The sequence below is a fragment of the Delphinus delphis genome, chromosome 8, assembly GCF_949987515.2.
Source record: "Delphinus delphis chromosome 8, mDelDel1.2, whole genome shotgun sequence".
In the NCBI taxonomy this organism is placed as follows: domain Eukaryota; kingdom Metazoa; phylum Chordata; class Mammalia; order Artiodactyla; family Delphinidae; genus Delphinus; species Delphinus delphis.
Genome location: NC_082690.1, coordinates 52,844,867 through 52,853,167, shown reverse-complemented (window position 1 = coordinate 52,853,167; position 8,301 = coordinate 52,844,867).

Genomic DNA, 8,301 nt, shown 5'->3' with positions numbered 1-8,301 from the left:
ATTCTTAGAAAAGTACAACCTTCCACGACTAAACTAAGAAGAAATAGTAAACATGAACAGACCAATCACAAGCACTGAAATTGGAACTGTGATTAAAAGTTTTCCAAACAAACAAAAGCCCAAGGCCAGATGGCTTCACAGGCAAATTCTATCAAACATTTAGAGAAGAGTTAACACCTATCCTTCTCCAACTCTTCCAAAATATAGCAGAGGGAGGAACACTCCCAAACTCATTCTATGAGGCCACCATCACCCTGATACCAAAACCAGACAAAGATGTCACAAAGAAAAGAAAACTACAGGCCAATATCACTGATGAACATAGATGCAAAAATCCTCAAAAAAATACTAGCAAACAGAATCCAACAGCACAATTAAAAGGATTATACACCATGATCAAGTGACATTTATCTCAGGAATGCAAAGATTTTTCAATATATGCACAAGAATCAATGTGATACACCATATTAACAAACTGAAGGATAAAAACCATATGGGGCTTTCCTGGTGGCACAGTGGTTGAGAGTCTGCCTGCTGATGCAGGGGACATGGGTTTGTGCCCCAGTCCGGGAAGATCCCACATGCCGCGGAGTGGCTGGGCCCGTGAGCCATGGCCGCTGAGCCTGCTTGTCCAGAGCCCTGTGCTCCACAACGGGAGAGGTCACAACAGTGAGAGGCCCGCGTACCGCAAAAAAAACAAACAAAAAACCATATGATCATCTCAATAGATGCAGAAAAAGCTTTTGACAAAATTCAACACCCATTTATGATAAAAACTTTCCAGAAAGTGGGCACAGAGGGAACCTACCTCAGCATAATAAAAGCCATATATGACAAACACAGCCAACATCACTCATAATGGTGAAAGCATTTCCTCTAAGATCAGGAGGAAGACAAGGTTGCCCACTCTCACTGCTATTATTCAACATAGTTTTGGAAGTTTTAGCCATGGCAATCAGAGAAGAAGAAGAAAGAGAAGGAATCCAAACTGGAAAAGAAGAAGTAAAACTGTCACTGTTTGCAGATGACATGATACTATATAGAGAATCCTAAGGTTGCTACCAGAAAACTAATAGAGCTAATCAATGAATTTGGTAAACTAGCAGGATACAAAATTAATGCGCAGAAATCTCTTGCATTCCTATACACTAACAATGAAAAACCAGAAAGAGAAATCAACGAAACACTCCCATTTACGATTGCAACAGAAAGCATAAAATACCTAGGAATAAACTTACCTAAGGAGGCAAAAGACCTGTATGCAGAAAACCATAAGACACTGATGAAAGAAATCAAAGATGATACAAACAGATGGAAAGATATACCATGTCCTTGGATTGGGAGAATCAACATTGTGAAAATGACTTTACTACAAAACAACCTACAGATTCAATGCAATCCCTATCAAAATACCAATGGCATTTTTTACAGAACTAGAACAAAAAATTTTTACAATTTGTATGGAAACACAGAAGACCCCAAATAGCCAAAGCAAACTTGAGAAAGAAAAACAGAGCTGGAGGAATCAGGCTCTCTGACTTCAGATTATACTACAAAGCTACAGTAATCAAGACAGTATGGTACTGGCACAAAAACAGAAATATAGATCAATGGAAAGGATAGAAAGCCCAGAGTTAAACCCACACACATATGGTCAACTTATCTTCGACAAAGGAGACAAGAATATTCAATGGAGAAAAGACAGTCTCTTCAATAAGTGGAGCTGGGAAAACTGGACAGCTTCATGTAAAAGAATGAAATTAGAACACTCCCTGACACCATATACAAAAATAAACTCAAAATGGATTAAAGAGCTAAATGTAAGGCCAGACACTATAAAACTCTTAGAGGGAAACGGAGACAGATCACTCTATGAGATAAATCACAGCAAGATCCTTTTTGACCCACCTCCTAGAGTAATGGAAATAAAATAAAAAATAAACAAATGGGACCTAATGAAACTTAAAAGCTTTTGAAGAGCAAAGGAAACTATAAACAAGATGAAAAGACAACCCTCAGAATGGGAGAAAATATTTGTAAACGAAGCAACTGACAAAGGATTAATCTCCAAAATATACAAGCAGCTCATGCAGTTCAATATCAAAAAACAAAACAAAACAATGCTTTTAGATTAAGTCCTCTCTGTTCAGTAAGTGCTGTGGGTCCTGTCTCCTGCCCTCACCCTCTGTGTACATTCTTCCAGTTACCCTTTTAGTCAGATAACAGGATTGAAGCATGTGACCTTTAGCAGGAGGGGGATGGGAACACAAAACCCAGGTGTCTGACAATGTTCTGAGCATTTTGCTGGGAAGTGGGAGAGGACTGTCATTTATGAAGAATCTACTATGTGCAAACACTGTGTTAGCAGGTCAAATATGATACCTCCAAATCCTCACAACAGAACTGCAAGCCTCATATTATTAAATCTCTTTATAAAGTAGGTTTAAAGAGGATAAATAATATGTCCAAGGTTATACCAGTGGCAGAGTTGGGCTCCAGACCTGGGTTTGAGTGATGCCATAGTCTAGTGTCAATTAAGAAAGATAAAAGGAAACTCACATTTCTTTCTATTTTGTTAGGTTCAGCTCTCCAAAGGAGAGAGGGAGATGACAGAATACTTTGTTTAGGAGTGAAGGCTGTTCTCGTACATACATCTTAATAACAATGTTAATATTAGGGTATGTATAATACCTATTAGTTGCTTACTGGCATTATTTTATTTCTGTCTCCCATGAGGTGATTACTATTACGTTTATCCAATCTTTGGAGTAGGAAACAGGCTTAGAGACAAGAAGCAATTTGTCTAAGGCCACTCAGCTGGCAAGTGGTATCCCAGGCTGTTTGGCTACTGAGGCCAGGTACCAAACCATTGTACCACCCTACCCCTCTCTTGGATCCTTGAACTTCTCAGGGCACAGACATTCTTTTCTTACTGCATAAACTGGAGAGGTGACACGTGATGGTAGAGACCAGTATTTTTTAGTTTGGCTTGTTCGGAGTGGAAAGCAGGAGGAGGGCACTGGTCTTGTAGTGCCCGCTTAACCCCTGGTACCTGACCTCTCACCTGTGTCTCAAGCAGCTCTAAAAGGCTCACTAAGGAAAGATGCAGGGCATGTGTGCTCCCAGTCCCTTAATCCACTTTTCCTACATACATCCTTTGAGTCTGTCCTGTGTGTCTTTGTTTCATGCACACAGCTGAGCCAGCCGCATGAATGGGAAAGGCTCAGGATAGCACTGACTGAGGCATCAAACACAATGGGCTTTGTAATTGCTGGGTCCTGGGGAATCACTGTTGTTGCTTCCCAGCCTTCACCCTCCCCCCACAGTGTGCAATGGCTCTAATTAATGGTGATCAATTTGGAAGTTCCAGTTGCATCTGCTGGAATAAAATATGTACAGCTGAGGAAATAAGAAAAATGAAAACTCACTATGAGTGGCAGGGGGGTAGGGGGAGAACCTTCACAAATTTCCATTGAGTCCTTAAAATAAAAATGTTGCTTTTCCTATCAAATAGCATTGCAGTTTCCCAGGGTACAGTTTTCTCTGCTCCTAGGAGTGTACACAATGGATGTGTATATAAATGCTTCTCCCCACCGTTTGTTGGGGTGACAACACAGAAGTGGGGCTTTGACTAGTCTTTTAATAGGGCCTAAAACTGTTGGGCTAATAGCACATTTCAAATCAGCTTAAAATACAGTTATTACTGGACTGAAGAGACACAAAACATGAGAAAAAATTATTCTTAAGAGCGTAGGATCAATCTAGATACCATTTCTATTTCTCCTTGACCCTGTTGTGCCAGATCAATGCTTTGTATCTGGTAGGTACATTTTTTTTTTTTTTGAAATATAGTTGACTTACAATATTGTGTTAGTTTCAGGTGTACAGCAAAGTGATTCAGTAATATTTTTTTTTCAGATTATAGTCCATTATAAGTTATTATAAGATATTGAATATAATTATTTGTATTATGCAGTAAATCCCTGTTGCTTATCTATTTTGTATATAGTACCTTATATCTGTTAATCCCATACTCCTAATTCGTCCCTCCTTCTCTCACTCTCCTCTTTGGTAACCATATGTTTGTTTTCTATGTCTATGAGTTTGTTTCTGTTTTGTATATAGATTCATTTGTATTATTCTTTTAGATTCCACATATAAGTGATATCATACAGTGTTTTTTTGTTTTTTGTTTTTTGTTTTTTTTTTACATCTTTATTGGGGTATAATTGCTTTACAATGGTGTGTTAGTTTCTGCTTTATAACAAAGTGAATCAGTTATACATATACATATGTTCCCATATCTGATATCATATAGTGTTTGACTTTTTCTGCCTGACTTCATATTCTCTAGGTCTATCCATGTCACTGCAAATGGCAATATTCCATTCATTTTTATGGCTGAGTAATATTCCTTTATATATATATCATATCTTCTGAAGCCAACAACTGTCTGTTGATGGACATGGGTTGTTTCCATGTCTTAGCTATTGTAAATAGTGCTGCTATGAACATTGGGGTGCACGTATATTTTCGAATTTGAGTTTTTGTTTTTTCCGGGTATATGGGCCAAGGAGTGGGATTAATGGATCATATGGTAGCTCTATTTTTAGTTTTTTAAAGAACCTCCATACTGGTTTTCCACAGTGGCTCCACCAATTTACATTCCCCACCAACAGTACAGGAGGGTTCCCTTTTCTCTAGCATTTATTATGATGATGGCCATTCTGACAAGTATGAGGTGATACTTCCGTGTGGCTTTTTTTTTTTTTTTTTGGCGGTACGTGGGCCTCTCACTGTTGTGGCCTCTCCCGTTGCGGAGCACAGGCCCTGGACGCGCAAGCTCAGCGGCCACGGCTCACGGGCCCAGCTGCTCCGCGGCATGTGGGATCCTCCCGGACCAAGGCACGAACCCGCGTCCCCTGCAACGGCAGGCGGACTCTCAACCACTGCGCCACCAGGGAAGCCCCTGCATTTTTAAGTACTTTGTGATGAGTTAATCAAAGGATCCCCCAAACAATGAAAAATGCGTGAAGTCAGAAAAGAAGGGCAGGAAAAGGGACAGGATATTTAGTCCTTACTATGTGCTACACAATGTGCTTGAAATTTATTTACCTTACATTCAACCTCACAAAAATCTAAAGTGACTAATCCAATTTTATCAATAATGAGGACTCTGGGGCTTAGAAAAACCACTCTGCAAAGCTTCAAGAATGTTCACTCCCTGCTAAATCAAAGTCAGAAAACAGACTTCCCACCACCCAAGTCCACATGTGGGTCATGCCCAGGAAGAAGCTTCAAGCTCTCATTAGGAGCTCTGGAGTTGGATCACCTGGGCCTGGATTCGGATTCCACCATTTACTAACTGTAGCTCTGGGCAAGTAAACTAATCTTTTTAAGCCTCAGTTTCCCCATATGGAAAACTGGATTAATACTAATATCCATTTCATAGGGTTCTTGTGAGGATAAAATAAAATTAAAATGAAGTCCTTAGAATGGTGTCTGAACTATAGCCAGGGCTCATACAGGCATACCTCGTTTTATTGTTCTTCACTTTATTGAGCTCCACAGAAATTGCATTTTTTTACAAATTGAAGGTTTGTAGCAACCCTGCATTGTCAGATTGTGGTTAGCATTTTTAGCAATCAGGTAGTTTTTAATTAAGGTATGTACATTGTTTTTTTAGACATAATGCTACTGCACACTTAATAGATGGTATAGTGTAAATATAACTTTTATATGCACTGAGAAACAAAAAAAATCTGTGTGAGTAGCTTTATTGCAATATTCACTTTATTGCAGTGGTCTGCAACAAACCTGCAATATCTCCGAGGTATACCTGTAATAATAAGAATGCTAATAACCGTGATATATTCGTGCATGCACTGTAGTACACATACATTATATATTTTATCTAAAATCCATACAGCAGCCATGAAAAAGAAATACTAAAATTCCTCTTCTGTAGATCAAGAAACTGAGGCTCGGTTATTTCAAATGGCTTGTTCAAGCTACAGAGCCAATAAAAAAGGAAGCTCAGGTTAGGGGTGATCCCCTTTAGTTTCTGTAGAGCATCTAACTTTACTATGAACAATTATATTAATCTTTAAAGTTCATTTTTATAATGTGTTTCCTCCACTAGACTGGAGTCATTCCTCAGTATCCAGGAGGGATATATCAAGTCTTTCTTGGACACCAAAATCCAGGGATGCTCAAGTGTCATATAAAATGATATATATTCACATATAGCCTACTCACATTCGCCCATGTACTTTAAATCATCTCTAGATAACTTATAATGCCTAATACCAGATAAACACTGTGCAAATAGAATGTAAATACTTTGTACAATTGACCCTTGAACTACGTGGAGGTTAGGGGCAATGACCTTGAACCCCCTCCCCCATTCATTCAAAAATCTGCTTATAACCTACAGTCAGCCTTTTGCATCCGAGGTTCCACATTCACAGTTTCACCCAGTCGTGGTTCATATAGTACTGTACCACATATTAAGTAAAAAATAAAAGTCTGCATACAAGTGGACCCACACAGTTCAAACCCATGTTGTTCAAGAGTCCACTGTACATAGTTGTCAGCATACAGCAAACTCGATTGTTGCTTTGTGGAACTTTCTGGAATATTTTCCCAAATATTCTTGATTTGTTGTTTGAATCCATGGATGAGAAACCTATGGATTTGGAGTGCCCACTGTACTAGCACATGATAATAGTGACCATATCTGTTTTATTATAAATTATACTTAATAATTAATGAATAAAGAAATGAATGAATTAAATAGGTACTTAATAGTTAAGTTATACTTAATAGTTATGCTTAAGTTAATAAATTATACTTAATAGTTAATGAATAAAGAAATGAATGAATTAAATAGGTCAAAACACACAATATGTGGGACATAGTGTCACAGAGAGGGAATCCAGAGGGTCCAGGTTATTCCTAAATCCACCACTGTTTACCTGAGTGATGCTAAGTGTGTCACTCCATTCTCTTGAGATTTAGTTTTCTTGTCTCAAAAATAAAGAGGCTGGACTAGTTAATCTCTGCATTTGTGACTACCAGTTTCTCTGTACCCAAAATACAAATTGCCTTGGTTCATTTGAAAAGAAGGCAACAAAGCCTTGGTATGTCCATTGACTACTGCAGGAAATGGTATGTACTTTTCATCATTGTTTATCCTTTTGTTATAAATAACATGAATCTTAGTCAAGGCCATACCCCACCTTCTGTGGACCACCCACCTATCCCTGCTGCCCTTTATAGTACATTCGTTTTCAAGGTCAAAGATTTTTTTTCTTTTATTCCTCTTCCTCAATCTTCATCATCACAGCAATTAATATTCCATGAAAGCTCCTTACGTGCCAAGCAGCCTATTCAATATTTTATGAATGTAATCTAATTTGATCCTTTTATCAAGCCCATGAGGAAGCTATTATCATGAACATCATCTTACAGAAGACGTAAATGAAGCTCAGAAAGTTTCAGTGACTTGCCTAATGTCACACAGCAAATAAGTGGTGAAATATACACTGAAACCCAGATATGCCTGACTGAAGCCTTTATTCTTAATTATTACTCATATTGCCTTTCGATACAAGACAGTAGGAATTTCAGAGTAGAAATGAAACAAGTGAAACACGAGTTAAAATAGGCTTCTTGTATAAGTCCTTCTTTAAAACAAAGAGAAAAGCTCTGATGCTAAAATAATTAAATATATAACTGTTCTTTACTTATGCTGTATGGCATTGTACAATTTCTTAGTGAGGAGCTTGTGAAGGTAAATGGCATATACTGTCCGTTAGTTGCTATTAAGAACTTTGATAACCCACAGTGTTATAAAGGCCCATAGTGCTAAGCAACAGGCTAGATCTACCAGGATAATCAGAACATAAAATTATTTTTAATCACGAAATCATCCTTTTAATTTTCTGAAAGATTTTTTATAATATGTAATTTGACTAAATAAACTACAATATTTTCCTGATTCCTATATCACCACTTTTTCATGTGATTATCAGAATTATTGTTTGCTAAGAGCAAATAGGGGAATAAAATTAAATATTTTTCTATAGAAATGATAGCTGAGTACTTGTATAACAGAATTGTTTGTTTAAACAAAGTAGACGAATGTTTTATTATATCACAGAGATTCTGGTTCTGCCATTCTATTCTGCATTTGTTCCCAAAACAATAATTAAGGACACGTACTCAGCTAAATGGAAGAACCAAGGAAATCTGACTGCTTTTGTATGTCAGAAATCTAAATATAACTCACTCTAACTT